The sequence below is a fragment of the Mustela nivalis genome (genome assembly GCF_964662115.1).
Source record: "Mustela nivalis genome assembly, chromosome: 6".
Taxonomy (NCBI): domain Eukaryota; kingdom Metazoa; phylum Chordata; class Mammalia; order Carnivora; family Mustelidae; genus Mustela; species Mustela nivalis.
The window spans coordinates 55060092-55075458 of NC_139025.1; positions in this window are offsets into that span (position 1 = coordinate 55060092).

A 15367-nucleotide genomic window follows, 5' to 3' on the forward strand; every position below is an offset into this window, starting at 1 on the left:
ATGAGCACTGGGTGTTACATATAAGTGTTGAATCAGTAAATTCTACACCTGAAACCAATTTTTTAAAAAGATTTTATGTATTTATTTGACAGAGAGACACAGCAAGAGAAGGAACACAAGCAGGGGAAGTAGGCCACGCAGGGAAGTAGGCCACGCAGGAAGTAGGCCACGCAGGGAGCTCTATGCAGTGCCCAATCCCAGTACCCTGGCATCATGACCTGAGCAGAAGGAAGATGCCACCCAGGTACCCCCTGAAACCAATTTTACCATATATGTTAACTAACCAGAATTTAAATAAAAATTGGAATAAAAAAAGACAGTGACATACTCTTAATTCAGTGAAACTATATTGGGTAGAAAGCATATTTCAACTGTCTTTCACGATGGAATTATTTGAAAAAAAATGTGTGTTCGGTTTCATGTAAAATTCAATTTGAATTTCTTCTTGTGTATGAAACCCAATTGTGTCAGTAACTGTGTAGCAACCAAAAACATTTCTTAAACTCTGCATGCCTCACATTTCTCATGTTCAAAATGGATATTAGAATATCACAGATAGTAAGTTGTTATAGGAATCATATAAATAAATTCAGTTGAAATGCTCATATCTGTGTCTACTATAACATTTAAGGACTCAATAAACATCTGCCATTATTCTTAACAGTAAAAAAATAGTATTAGTGGAGAATTTAGATTATACCAGAAAACAGAATTGTGAGGGTGGACACACCTGATTTATCCCAATCTTAGGGGAAAGCACTCAGTGCTTTCCATTAAGTATAGTATTAGCTGTGATATTTTCATAGATCATTTATCGAATTGAGAAAATGCCTTCTATTTATACTTATTTTGCTGATAATTTTTACATAAATAAACATATTTTTCATTTTTCTGTATCAATTGATATGATTATGTGGTATTACATATGTATCCTGCTACATATGCATGTATGTATGAATGTAGTATATATATATATATATATGATACATGTATACTAAAGCTACTAATTTACCATACAGCACATCTTGAAATTCTTTATAATGAGATATTTCATCTCAAATATTCATGTTGAGATTTTTATATAAATATTCCAGAATTGTACAGTAGTACTTGAACTTAGGGAACCCAACTGAAATTACATGCAGATTCTGGTGTTTAGAAAGTTTAGGTAAAATGAACTCTACCAACATATAATTATGTCTTTAAAAGTTCCATTCTCATTTGTACCATTTAATCTGATGCTAAAATTGTCTTTTCTTTTTTCTGATGGTATAGTCTATCTTTCATATCACGTGGCTGCTTCCCATTTCCCTCATTATTATGTTGAGAAAACAGAAATTTTCGTTGCAAAATTTTCCAAGTTGAAACTCCAGTATGATTATTACCATTCCCTAGCCCTTGATTTATGTTTTGTTTTGCTTTTGTTTCCTTTTGGAACAAACATTTTTTTTTTTAAATCTCTTTAAGAGAATCAAATTATTCCTAGTTCTTTCATTTAAACTGATCTTTAGCCTTTGTAGTTCTATATTGCACATAACGGAATTAGCTTTTTATTTCTACTATAGCAAGTCATCACAAATTTATAACACCACCCATCTGTCATATAGTTAATCTGTGTCAGATGTCTAACACTGTATGACTGGATTTTCAAGGTATGAGCCAGGGTGTGGTTCTTATCTGGCACTCAGGTCCTCTTTCAAATTCACTGGCAGAATTCAGCCCCTTGCAATTGTAGGACTGAGAACACCCACTTCTTTAACAGAATCTCTCCTAATATCAAATCAGGTATGATGTATTGAATTTTTCTTATGCTTTAAATTTATCTGATTTTCTTTTCTACTCCAGCTCTCTGTTTTTATGGGATCATGTGATTACCCACACCCATCAGGTAATCCAAGATGACTTCCCCATTTCAAAGTCAAATGATTAGTAACCTTATTTATATCTGTAATATTTCTTTTACTGTGTAGCATAACATACTTCTGAAGTACCATCAGGTGGCAGAAATGATGGGAGACAAAATTCTGCTTATTATATTCCCATTTATATTTGTTTCGTTGAATTATACAGATATTTATATACTCCCTAATAAAGAAATGATATTCCCTTGATTATGTCATCCCAATGCCATTTCTGTTCTTAGAGTTGTTCTTTATATTCCTATAATCACCAAGGGTAAATTTAAGTCCATCTCCTAAGTGAATAGAGAGGATGCCTACTTGTGCTATATATGGTTGAGCTTCTAAGTACTTATACTTAAGTATTACATTCTTGACCGAACTTGTGCAAATGTCTTGGGATAATTAATTTATTACATGATCAGAAATTAAGTACTTAATGCCTACCAAATGATAGAACACTGACAAGGACTGAAATAAACAGGAAATATTTTAGAAATATCTTACTCATAAATTACAAAGTTAACTTAAAACTTCTAAAAAATTTGTGAAAACTTCAGTCTATTCTGTAAAATGAAAGTTAATCAATGTCACATTATCATGCTTTATTTAACATCTCGTCATGATATGTTGTTTTCTTTTCTCTGAAACTTTAAATTGGAGAAGACATTTTAAGCTGAAAATTGAACAATGTTTAAAATATATTTTGTTTGCTGTTCTGCAATAGACCTGTTCATAGAAAAAATATAAAAGCTTAAGCTGTATTCATGACTTTATACAGTTATTACAAAACTGGTCAAGGACATTCTGTCTGGGAGCAAAATAAAAAATTTAAATAAAAGATATGTCAAAATTTGATTTATGAATTCAAATATTCTGATATTCCATATTTAATTATATAATTTTCTCTATTTTATACTTGAATTTTCTCAAAAAGTAAATTAATTAAACTTAAATTGAAACATAGATGAGGTGAAAATTCATGCAGGAAATAATTATTCTGGCCTGAAGAAAACTCCGCAAGTCAAATATATATAAATTTTTCACAAAACACAGTATTACAGAGGAGAATAATCTAAGGACCTGTTTTGCACTCATTATTGAAGGGTCAAATTCCTTTCCTTTTTTCCCCAATCAACTTAATATATTCCATGGATTAAACTGCCAACTTAAAATCCAAATAACTGGGCTAGGTATTAAATAAATTAGAATAAGCATCGGCTAATCATTTTATATGTTTAAGATGAATATATCCTTCCTAAGAAATGTTACAATACTTGTATGTGCAACCTTATTGGAATAACACATTAAATATATTAAAAACTATGAGTGAGATCTTATTTTATTTCCTTTTTTTAAAGAATTTGTTTATTTGTCAGAGATGGAGAGAGAGCACAAGCAGGGGAAGTGGCAGGCAGAGGGAGAAGGAGGCTCCTCTATGAGGAAGGATCCTGATGTGAGACTCTATCCCAGGACCCTGGGATCATGACCTGAGCCAAAGGCAGATTGTTAACTGACTGAGCCACCCAGACATCCCTAAATGAGACTGTTTAGAAGATTTTTTAAAAATTTTTTACCATGATCCATGATAAATAAAGATGTGCATTTTTTATTGTAAGCCTGTATGCATACATTTTGCTTTAGAACAGTTGTGAGTATATAAATTTGTCTGTCTTAGTTGTTTATGCATTTATTCTTTCTTGCCAAGTAAGCAAGATTTATAAAACTACCTCTTATTATTCACTGCCATAATTCCCAGAAATTATATGATAAATGAATATTTGCTAGATGACTGAGATAACAACTGAATTAACTATTTTTTATGTGCTATTTTAGTAAGTATCTTGATAGGTTACTATAAACACCAAAGAACAAAGAGATTTGACTAAGGCCTATGCATGTACAACTAAAATCTCATATATAGCCCTGTACTAGAAGTATAATCATAGGCCTTTGCTGGTTTCAAAAACACTGAAAATGTCTCCAATACCCTTGTAATTCTTATCTTAAATGACCTTTAGCATTACTATTAATACTAAAACACAGTGACTGTTTCATGGTATAGCCATTCAATATATACTTTCTAAACATTTGCAACATGCTCTGTGGATATTACCATATCTTTGCCTGGATCGATACTGTCTGCTTAAAGGGAAGAATTTCAAAGTATGAATGTATGTTCTAGACTAGTGACAACTTCAGAAATACTAGCATCACAATGAAAAAACATATGAAGTAGCTCTAGGTTATTCAGCAAATATAGCTTATAGTTCATAAAATTTATTTTTTCACCCTCAGGCTTCCTAAAGTTACTTTAGTTTCTAGCCAATGCTGAATCTAATAAAAATAAATATCAAGAGAGTATTTCTTTGAAATTTCAGTATATGTTTCTCTATGTGTGGAAAATAAAAGATTAAACATCAAGTGTTTTCAATCAGCATATTAAATTTGGGAAATCCATATTACTTGGTTAGACGATAGAAATGACAATGACTTTAACATTTTTTCAACTATTTTTAACTTGTTCCCAACTTATATAAGTTCCCTATTTCCCAAGCTTCAGCTGAATCTTGAAGCAAAACATGCTATGGAACTAATAGTGATTTAAACAGGTCATGATATACTGGCTTCCATACAACCCTTAGTCATCTGAGTGGTTGTTAAAGTTGACAACCACAGCAAGAGTCTAACTGTCAAAGAGTGTTTGCCTTTTTACCGCAAGACAATTCCACTAAATCATATAAATATAGTAATATATTTTTAATGGAAGGTGAAATTGGTACAAAATTTGAACTGTCACTATTATTTACTATCTTTCTTTATTTTAAATATAATCTCTTCTAGCAAATATATGGTATACAGTAAGAACACTTACTTACAGAAGTTCTTTTATATTTACATGCCTCTTCATTTTTTATACACAATGACAAGAACTTAAGAAGAATAAAAAAAGTTAAAGAAAAGCTAACTTATAAACTCTGTTATGAAAATGACACTCCCTAAATATTTTGTATTTTCTTATGACATAAGAGAAAATGTATTAAAAATGTCAGTTCACAAAATATGTTACAAAAAGAAAATAAAGAAATAATGTGATACAGAGTAAATACACTTAGCTACAATTAAACTATTTGGAGCCTACAGTTGTACCTTTGAACCAAATTAATGTGTGATTTTAGCTAGAAATTTTAACTTTCAAAACCTCAGTTACTTTTATAAATAAGTGTTTTATGAGATAGTACCACATAATCATTAAAAACTGTTTATTTTTAATCTCATTAAGATATTCCCAGTAATATTAAAAGAAAAATTTGAAGAAGAAAAAGCCTTTAAATTTCATAATTATTTTGATCAAATATGCAAGCCACTATACTTAGAGCTTGAAGTGTCTGAAGAAATAAGGCCATGAATCCTGTAGTGTTAATAAAAAAGGAACAGGGAGAGGTACCTGGATGGCTCAGTTAAGTGTCTGTCTTCAGCTCAGGTCATGGTCCCGGATTTCTGGGATAGAACCCCCACTGGACTCCCTGCTCAGCAGAGAGCCTGATTCTCCCTCACCCTCTGCCTGCCACTCCTGCTCTTTGTACTTGAGTGATCTGTCAAATAAATAAAATCTTTAAAAAAAAAAAAGTGGAATGACATAGAATAAAGCAAATAATAACAACTCACATTGAGTAAGTACTTATATTCCAAGCATTGTGCTAAGTACAATGAATATATAATAGATAATAGATAGCAAATGTTTCCTTATGTGATAGATGTTATAACCCTGTTATAACAATAATCCAACCATGGTGAAAATTTTAAACATTGTACTTAAGAATAAATGACTCACAGAGGATCAATTTAGATTGTTGTTTTTTTTTTTTTTTTTTTTTTGGGTCAATATAATCTATGTTTTAGTTTATTTGCAACACTGTCTCTTATTTGCCTAGGTTCCCCTTGTCATGTCAGTGGTTGCCTCTATGACTTTGTTTTTCCTAAAATTCCAGTTCTGATAGTTCATTAACATTTAGACATTCATTGTGCAATTCTTGTACTTTAGCTTTGAGAAGTAAATTTATTTTCCCTTACTTTAAAAGTAATGATTACTTCAGTTATTCCTAAAATTCCAATTTAAAGTTTGGCCATAAGTAACAGAAATATATAACAGTGCCTTAAACTGTGTAGAAGTTTATTCTGATTTTTTTTTATCACCTAAATAAACCTGAGGAAAGCCATCCAAGGTTAAAATGATGACTCTATTCTATTCCAGAACATTCTCAAGAACCAACAGCTAATCACTCCACCAATCCTAAAACCTGGTTCCAAACCATATGATCCAAGATACTGCAGCAATTTTAAAGGTAGCAAAATAGAAGGACAAATAAGAAAGGGAAAATATCTCCTAAGGTAAGTAGCTGATAGAGTCACTTTGGCTTACATAATTTTGGACAGAATTTAGTTATAAGTCCACTGTAGTCCTCTTACCTACAAGGAATTTTGATAAATGTGGTTAGTTATATAGTATGGGAGGCCATGTATCTTGCTAAGAGTACACAATATGAAAAAATGGATATTATCTCTATTGCATCTCATAACATACCTAAGATAGGCACTTCTATAAAGGGAAGGTCAGAAGATTTCCAAATTTATTTATTTCACCATTATTTAGTGCAGAGGTTGTGCAGAGATTTTATACGCTGAGAGTTCTGCAGTTTTCACTGGTAGGAATGCAAAATGGTATAGACACATTGAAAGGTAGTTTGATCACAACACCAGACTGCATTAAACACCTCGTTTGAGATCCCACAGATACCTATAGATTTTAATGGACAGAAGGAAAATGGCTTCTTTAGAAGACTTGTCTTCAATTTTTTATGATGTAAAAATCTTATGAATTTACTGAAAGAGGTTACTACTGTTAAACAAGATTCTCAGATATTATATCAGAAAGAGAAACTTGAAATAAAAGAAAACATAGCAAGAATAATTATATAGCACTGGTAGACCTTTCCAAAAGCACAATAACAGGATGATCATCTTGCCTTTGAATCTGTGCAAATGCTGTTAAAACAAATGTGATTCATGAGGATTTTTCTGTATCTCTGCCTGCAGGTCAACACTTATTTCCAAGCAAGTGAGTAGATATCACTATCATTGATTCAGTTTTTGTGGCATTTTAAGGGATATAATGGACTAAATTTGTAAACTTCAGAGCAGGAAATTGATTTATTTATTCAGTATTCTGTGTTTATGAGCTAGATAATCTCAACAAACCTGTCAACAGTCTTAGGCAGGATGGATGAGATAAAAACAATCCTACTTGTGACAAACAACAAAACAAAACATCTTTTCTGTGTCTGTGTCTGTGTCTGTGTCTGTGTCTGTGTCTGTGTCTGTGTCTGTGTGGAAAGCACTACCAAAAGACTAAATCTTAGTAAGGTAGGAGCTGTACCAGCAACCTATTAACCTCTCCAGATGATCCTTTGAGTCTCAATATAACCTTGAAGACTTCACTTTCAAAAAAAATGGAATCATGTTATAGTTTAAGAGACCCAAAAGCCAAAGTAATGGTCTGATCATAACCTCTGCCAGATTTACTAATGTGAAGAAAACACAGAAAGCAAAGAATGTTCTACTTAGGTCCAGTAACAGGAGATCAGTAAATGAGAAATTCATGGCATCACTATCATTTTCTTTTCAGTCCATTTCATCTCAAAATGATTATTTAAGTGGAGTGAAAACTCAATTTTGTCAGAGTGTATGTGTAGACTAGGAAAGATTTAGATAAATTATTTCAATTTCTTGAGCAATGAACCATTCTAGTCGAACCCAGAATGAAGAGACTTCACAATGAATTCCAGGAGGTTAACTCTGTGCCTATTTTATTTAACATTCCATCTCCAGGGATTTGCATTGTGCTAAATTCCAGGAGGCAATGATTATTGAATGAACTGATATATTAAAGAAATGATAACAGCATCGCATTTGTAGGTATGTGTTAGACTTTAAAAACACTTGAGAGGGGCGCCTGGGTGGCTCAGTGGGTTAAGCCGCTGCCTTCGGCTCAGGTCATGATCTCACCGTCCTGGGATCGAGTCCCACATCGGGCTCTCTGCTCAGCAGGGAGCCTGCTTCCTCCTCTCTCTCTCTGCCTGCCTCTCTGCCTACTTGTAATCTCTCTCTCTGTCAAATAAATAAATAAATAATCTAAAAAAAAAAAAAAAAAAACACTTGAGACAACATGGATGGAACTAGAGCGTATCATGCTTAGCGAAATAAGTCAAGCAGAGAAAGACAACTATCATATGATCTCCCTGATATGAGGAAGTGGTGATGCAACATGGAGGCTTAAATGTGTAGGAGAAGAATAAATGAAACAAGATGGGATTGGGAGGGAGACAAACCATAAGTGACTCTTAATCTCTCAAAACAAACTGAGGGTTGGTGGGGGAAGGGGATTTGGGAGAAGGGGGTGGGATTATGGACATTGGGGAGGGTATGTGCTTTGGTGAGTGCTGTGAAGTGTGTAAACCTGGTGATTCACACACCTGTACCCCTGGGGATAAAAATATATGTTTATAAAAAATAAAAAATTAATTAAAAAAAAAAAACACTACAATGACTTGGGCATCAAAAAATGGTAGTGGCAGGGGGCGCCTGGGTGGTTCAGTGGGTTGAGCAGCTGCCTTCGGCTCAGGTCATGATCTCGGGGTCCTGGGATCGAGTCCCGCATTGGGCTGTCTGCTCATCAGGGAGCCTGCTTCCCTGTCTCTCTCTCTCTCTGCCTGCCTCTCCATCTACTTGTGATTTCTCTCTGTCAAATAAATAAATAAAATCTTAAAAAAAATGGTAGTGGCAGGAAGAAATAGGCAGAAAAGTCAGAGTAGGATGAGAGTGTATAGCATCTCAATCAACAAATGTAGTTTCAGAAATGAAGAAAAAACAGTTTGTGAGCTCAAAGAGGTCTACCTAGGTCTACCCCAAGAGTAAAACAGTTAAACAAATAAGTCACCCTTATTATAACAGTTTTGTTATATATCAGATATTGTCATAAAATTTAAGCATTTTAAGTATAGAGTTCTATGATAGTTTTTAATAACTTTAATGAGTCACATAACCATCACCACAAATCAGTTTTAGAGCACGCCCTTTTCTCCAATGAATTCTGTCATGCCAATTTACAGTGAATTCCTACTCCTACCCCCAGCCCCCACTAATCTACTTTAAATCTTAATAAGTTTGCCTTTTCTGAGTATTTATATACATGTAATAAAATACTATGTAGTCCCTTATGTTTGTTTGTTTGTTTGTTTTTTACTTAGCATGTTTTTTGAGCATTTGTCTGTTTGCAATGAGCATTTAATCTGTACCTTTTTTGCAGCTGAATAATGTTCCAATGTTTAGATGTAACCTATTTTGTCAATCTGGCCTAAAACCACGTGGACACAAACATACATAGATATAGTTTTCATTATTCATGGCAGTTTTATTCTGTAAAGTCTCCATGAACATAAAGTTAGTGAATGCTGAACCACTATTCCTGGGGTTGGGTGATGTGGGGAATATAATCTTAGATCCTAAAAAGAACTTTTGCTAATAGATTCTATTTTCTTTGTTTTAAAAAAGAAAAAGCAAGGTTCAAAATATTAAGTGACTTACCTGAGACTACTACTCCACTAACAGGTACCCAAGTTGGGAATCAAACCTCTTTAGATGGTCTAAGAGCTGGAGCTTCTTATACTTCATCGCACTGCTGACTGTCATCTCTATTCTCTGCTTTTCTATAGGAGGATGAAATAATATGGCAAAGCACCATCACCTTATGTGACTTCACATGGGAATTTTCATATCCAGCAAATATATTTGCTATTTGTTAAATTAAATTTTTATATATAGATGTACACATATATAATTCATATACAGTCAATCCTCTTTATTCATGGATTGCATATTTGAGAATTTGACCACTTGTTAAAATTTATTGGTGAGCCTCAAGTCACTACTGGAGACACTGTTATAGTCACTAGCATACATGCTCAGAACACTGAAAATTTGAATAACCTGACATTCATGTGGCTGCACACTCCCTTCTTGTTTCAGGTCTCATATTGAAAATAAGTGTCTATGGGGCTCCTGGGTGGCTCAGTGGGTTAAAGTCTCTGCCTTCAGCTCAGGTCATGATCTCAGGGTCCTGGGATCGAGCCCCGCATCAGGCTCTCTGCTCAGCGGGGAGCCTGCTTCCCTTCCTCTCTCTCTGCTTGCCTCTCTGCCTACTTGTAACCTCTGTCTGTCACATAAATAAATAAAATATTTTAAAGAAAAGAAAATAAGTGTCTGGGGGAAGAGCAAGATGGCAGAGAAGTAGGAGACCTAAGATATCATCAGGTCCCAAGAGTTCAACTAGATAGTTCTCAAACCATTCTGAACACCTACAAACTCAATAGGAGACCAAAGAGAAGAGAAGCAATTCTAGGAACAGAAAAGCTACCACTTTCTGGAGCATAGGACATGCAGAGAAGTGAATCTGAGGCAATATATGGGAAGATAAACTGTGGGGGGAGGGGCTGGCTTCAGGAAAGTGGTAGAGCAGCGGAGCACAAAATCAGAACTTTTAGAAGTCTACTTTACTGAAGGACCTCGCTCCAGAGGCTAAGCAGGGGGTGAAGCCCTTGCTGGGACAGTGTGGTTTCAGGACCCATAGAATAACAAAAAGACCGGGTGTCTGAATGTGGCAGAGCTCCCAGGTATCGGAGTGAGAAAGCTGGCTACAGAGAAAGAGCTAAGGGCTGGAATCTCAGCTTAGGGTTACCTTAAACTGAGTTCCCAGGCACAGTCAGGCCACAGCTCTTTGAGAAGGGACCCCACATGTGGCATATCCAGGGGCAACCCCTCCTTCCTCCTCTGAGAGGAATAGCATGGGCGTGTGCTGCAGGATTCTGCTGGGTTTAGAGATGCCAAACAGGGCCGTGTGCCAGAGATAGAAATACTTGGTCACAGGCTGGGAGAAAATGGAGTGTGGCTGGTGACCAGGGAGATGGGAGTGACTGACTCATTTTCTCTGAGGCTGTATCTAGGAGTAGGGTCCCAAGCTCTCAACTCATCTAGGGCCTAAAATGGGGAGGCTTCCATCTTCATCCCCATCCTCCAAAGCTGTACAGAAAGCATTCAGGGAACAAAAGCTACCAAGAACAAAACTGAGCAGGCTACTTAGCCTGGACGCTGACAAGGGCAGTGCAATTCTGCCTCAACCAAAGACATTTGAAAATTACTGCAACAGGCCCCTCTCCTAGAAGATCAGCAAGAGTATCCAGCCAAGACCAAGTTTACCAATCAATGAGGACTGCAAAACTTAAGAACTACGGGAATACAGCACATAGAATTCATGGCATTTTCCCCATAACCCTTTAGTCTTCCAAAGTTAAATTAAAAAAAAAATTCTTATTCTATTTTTTAAAATTTCTCCTTTTTCCTATTTTAACATTTTTTAACTATTCTATTTTATCAATACTTTTTTGAAAATGATTTTTTAATCTGCATTATTATACTCATATTCTATCCCTTTGTTGTATTTAATCTTATTTTTTTGAATACATATAGGTTTTTCTTTCTTTAAAATTTTGGGATACAGTTTCTTCTAACAGATCAAAACATTCCCTAATCTAGTGCATGGCTTTGTTCTAGTCTCCAGACTGGTCACACTTTTTCCTCTTTTCTTTTCTTCAATGAACTTCTTCTCAATTCCTTTTTAGAATCTTTTAAAATTTTCACCTGTACAGTCATATCCCATCCCTTCATGTGTTTACCCTTATTTTTATATTTATGTTTTTCTGTCTTTAAAAGTTTGGAAAGCAGGGCACCTGGGTGGCTCAGTGGGTTAAACCTCTCTGCCTTTGGCTCAGGTCATGATCTCAGGGTCCTGGTATTGAGTCCTGCATTGGGTTCTCTACCCAGCGGGGAACCTGCTTCCTTCTCTCTCTCTCTCTCTCCCTGTCTCTCTGCGTGCTCATGATCTCTCTCTGTCAAATAAATAAATAAGATCTTTAAAATTTTGAAAGGCAGTTTCTTCCAAAAGACCAAAATACACCCAAAACCAAGTCTGTAACCCTATTCTAGTCACCTATCTAATTTTATGTGTGTGTGTGTGTGTGTGTGTGTGTGTGTGTGTGTGTATGAATGATTTCTCTCCCTCCTTTCTTCTCCCCCCAGTTTCAGATCTTTTTCCAATTTGGTGAATGTATATTTTTCTGGGGTCTTTGCTACCCTTTAAGTATTTTGTTCTCTCATTAATATGTTTTTATCTGGATAAAATGACAAGGCAGAAAACTCACTTCAAAGGTAAAAGAACAAGAGGCAGTACCGATGGCTAGGGAAATAATCCATGCAGACGTTAGTAAGATGTCAGAACTAGAGTTCAAAATGATGATTATCAAAGTGCTAGCTGGGTTAAAAAAAAAAAAAAAGAAAAAAGGCATGGAATATACTAAAGAATCCCTTCCTGGAGAAATAAAAGAACTAAAATCTAACCAAGTTGAAATAAAAAAAAAAAAAAAGCTATGAATGAGGTGCCATAAAAATTAGAGGCTCTTACTGCTAGGCTAAATGAGGTAGAAGAGAGAATCAGTGATGTAGAAGACTGGATGATAGAGAAGAAAGAAGCTGAGAAAAAGATAAACAACTACTGGACCATAAGGGGAGAATTTGAGAGATAAGTTATACCCAAGACAAAACAATATTAGAATAAATGGGATGCCAGAAGAAAAAGAAAGAGAGAGGGGGGCAGAAGGTCTATTGGAGCAAATTATAGCAGAGAATTTCCCTAATGTGGTGAAAGGAACAAGCATCAAAATCCAGGAGGCACAAAGACTCCCTCTCAGAATCAATAAAAATAGGTCAACACCCTGTCATCTAATAGTAAAACCAATAAGTCTTAGTGACAGAAAATCCTGAAAGCAGCTCAGGACAAGAGGGCTGTAGCAAGAATGGTAGAATTATTAGACTGGCAGCAGACTTATCTACTGAGACCTGGCAGGACAGAAAGGACTGTCATGATATACTCAAACCACTAAATGAGAAAAACATGCAACTAAGAATACTATATCCAGCTAGGCTATCATTGAAAATAGAATGGGACATAAAAAGCTTCCAGGACAAACAAAACCTAAAAGAATTTGTAAATACCGGGTGCCTGGGTAGCTCAGTGGATTAAAGCCTCTGCCTTCAACCCAGGTCATGATCCCAGAGTCCTGGGATCGAGCCCCACATCAGGCTCTCTGCTCATCATGGAGCCTGCCTCTCTGCCTACTTGTGATCTCTGTCTGTCAAAAAAAAAAAAAAAAAAAAAATGAATTTGTAAACACCAAACCAATTCTATAGAAAATATTGAAAGGGATCCTCTAAGCAAATAGAGAGTCTAAAAGTAGTATACCAGGAAGGAAAAGAGACAATATAAGTAACAGTCACCTTACAGTCACTACAATGGCATTAAATTCATATCTCTCAATAATTACGCTGAATGTAAAAGGGCTAAATGCCCCAATCAAAGGACACAGGGTATCAGAAGGATAAAAAAACAAAACCCATCAATATGCTGCCTATAAGAAACTCACCTTAGACCCAAAGATACCTCCAGATTTAAAATAAGGGGGTGGAAAACAATTTACCATGCTAATGGGCATCAAAAGAAAGCTGGGTTGGCAATCCTTATATCAGATCAATTAGATTTTAAGCCAAAGACTATAATAAGAGATGAAGAAGGACACTATATCATACTTAAAGGGTCTGTCCAACAAGAAAATCTGACAATTTTAAATATCTATGCCCCTAATGTGGGAGCAGTCAACTATATAAACCAATTAATAACAAAATTAAAGAAACACATCAACAATAATACAATAATAGTAGGGGACTTTAACACCCCCCTCACTGAAATGGACAGATCATGCAAGCAAAAGATCAACAAGGAAATAAAGACCTTAAATGACACACTGGACCAGATGGACATCACAGATATATTCAGAACATTCCATCCCAAAGCAACAGAATACACATCCTTCTCTAATGCACATGGAACATTCTCCAGGATAGAATCACATCCTGGGTCACAAATCAGGTCTCAACTGGTACCAAAAGCTTGGGACCATTCCCTGCATATTTTCAGACCACAATGCTCTGAAGCTAGAACTCAGTTACAAGAGGAAAGTTGGAAAGAACCCAAATACATAGAGGCTAAGGAGCATCCTTCCAAAGAATGAATGGGTCAAGCAGTAAATTAAAGAAAAATTGAAAAAATTCATGGAAACAAATGAAAATGAAAACACAATGGTTCAAAATCTGTGGGACACAGCAAAGGTGGTCCTGAGAGGAATGTATATAGTGATACAACTTTCTCAAGAAACAAGAAAGGTCTCAAGTACACAACCTAATCCTATACCTAAAGGAGCTAGAGAAAGAACAACAAAGGAAGCCTAAACCCATCAGAAGAGAAATAATAAAGACCAGAGCAGAAATCAACATAGAAAGTACAGCATATTTTCCTGATCAAAACTTCACAGTGTAGGGATAGAGGGGACATACCTTAATATCATCAAAGCCATCTATGAAAAACCCACAGAAAATATCATTCTCAGTAGGGAAAACTTGAGAGCCTTTCCGCTAAGCTCAGGAACATGGCAGGGATGTCCACTATCACCACTGCTATTCGACATAGTACTAGAAGTCTTTGTCTCAGCAAACAGACAAAAAAATAAATACATAAAAAATTTAAAAAAAAGAAATAAAAATAAAAAATAAATAAAAGGCATCTGAATTAGCAAAAAAGAAGTCAAACTCTCACTCTTTGCAATTGATATGATACTTTATGTGAAAACCCAAAAGATTCCTCTCCAAAACTACTAGAACTCAAACAGTAATTCAGTAAAGTCTCAGCATATAAAACCAATGCACAGGAATCAGAGGTTATCAAACTCAACACCCAAAGAACAACTAATCCAATCAAGAAATGGGCAGAGAACATGAACAGACATTTCTGCAAAGAAGACATCCAAATGGCCAATAGACACACGTAAAACTGCTCAACTCAGTTTGATGCCTGATGCTTCACTTGGCTTCAGGGAAATACAAATCATAATCATAGTAAAATACCACCTCACACTAGTCAGAATGGCTAAAGTTAACAAGTCGTTTAAGGTTAAACGACAGATGTTAGTGAGGATGCAGAGAAAAGGAAACTCTCCTACACTGTTGGTGGGAATGCAAGCTGGTGCAGTCACTCTGGAAAACAGTATGGGGGCGTCTCAAAAAGTTAAAAATAGAGCTACACTATGACCTAGCAATTGCACTAGTAGTTATTTACCCTAAAGATACAAATGTAGTAATCTGAATGGGCACATGCACCCCAATGTTTATAGCAGCAATGTCCACAATAGCCAAACTATGGAACGAATCTAGATGTCCATCAACATATAGATAGATAAAGAAGAGGTGGT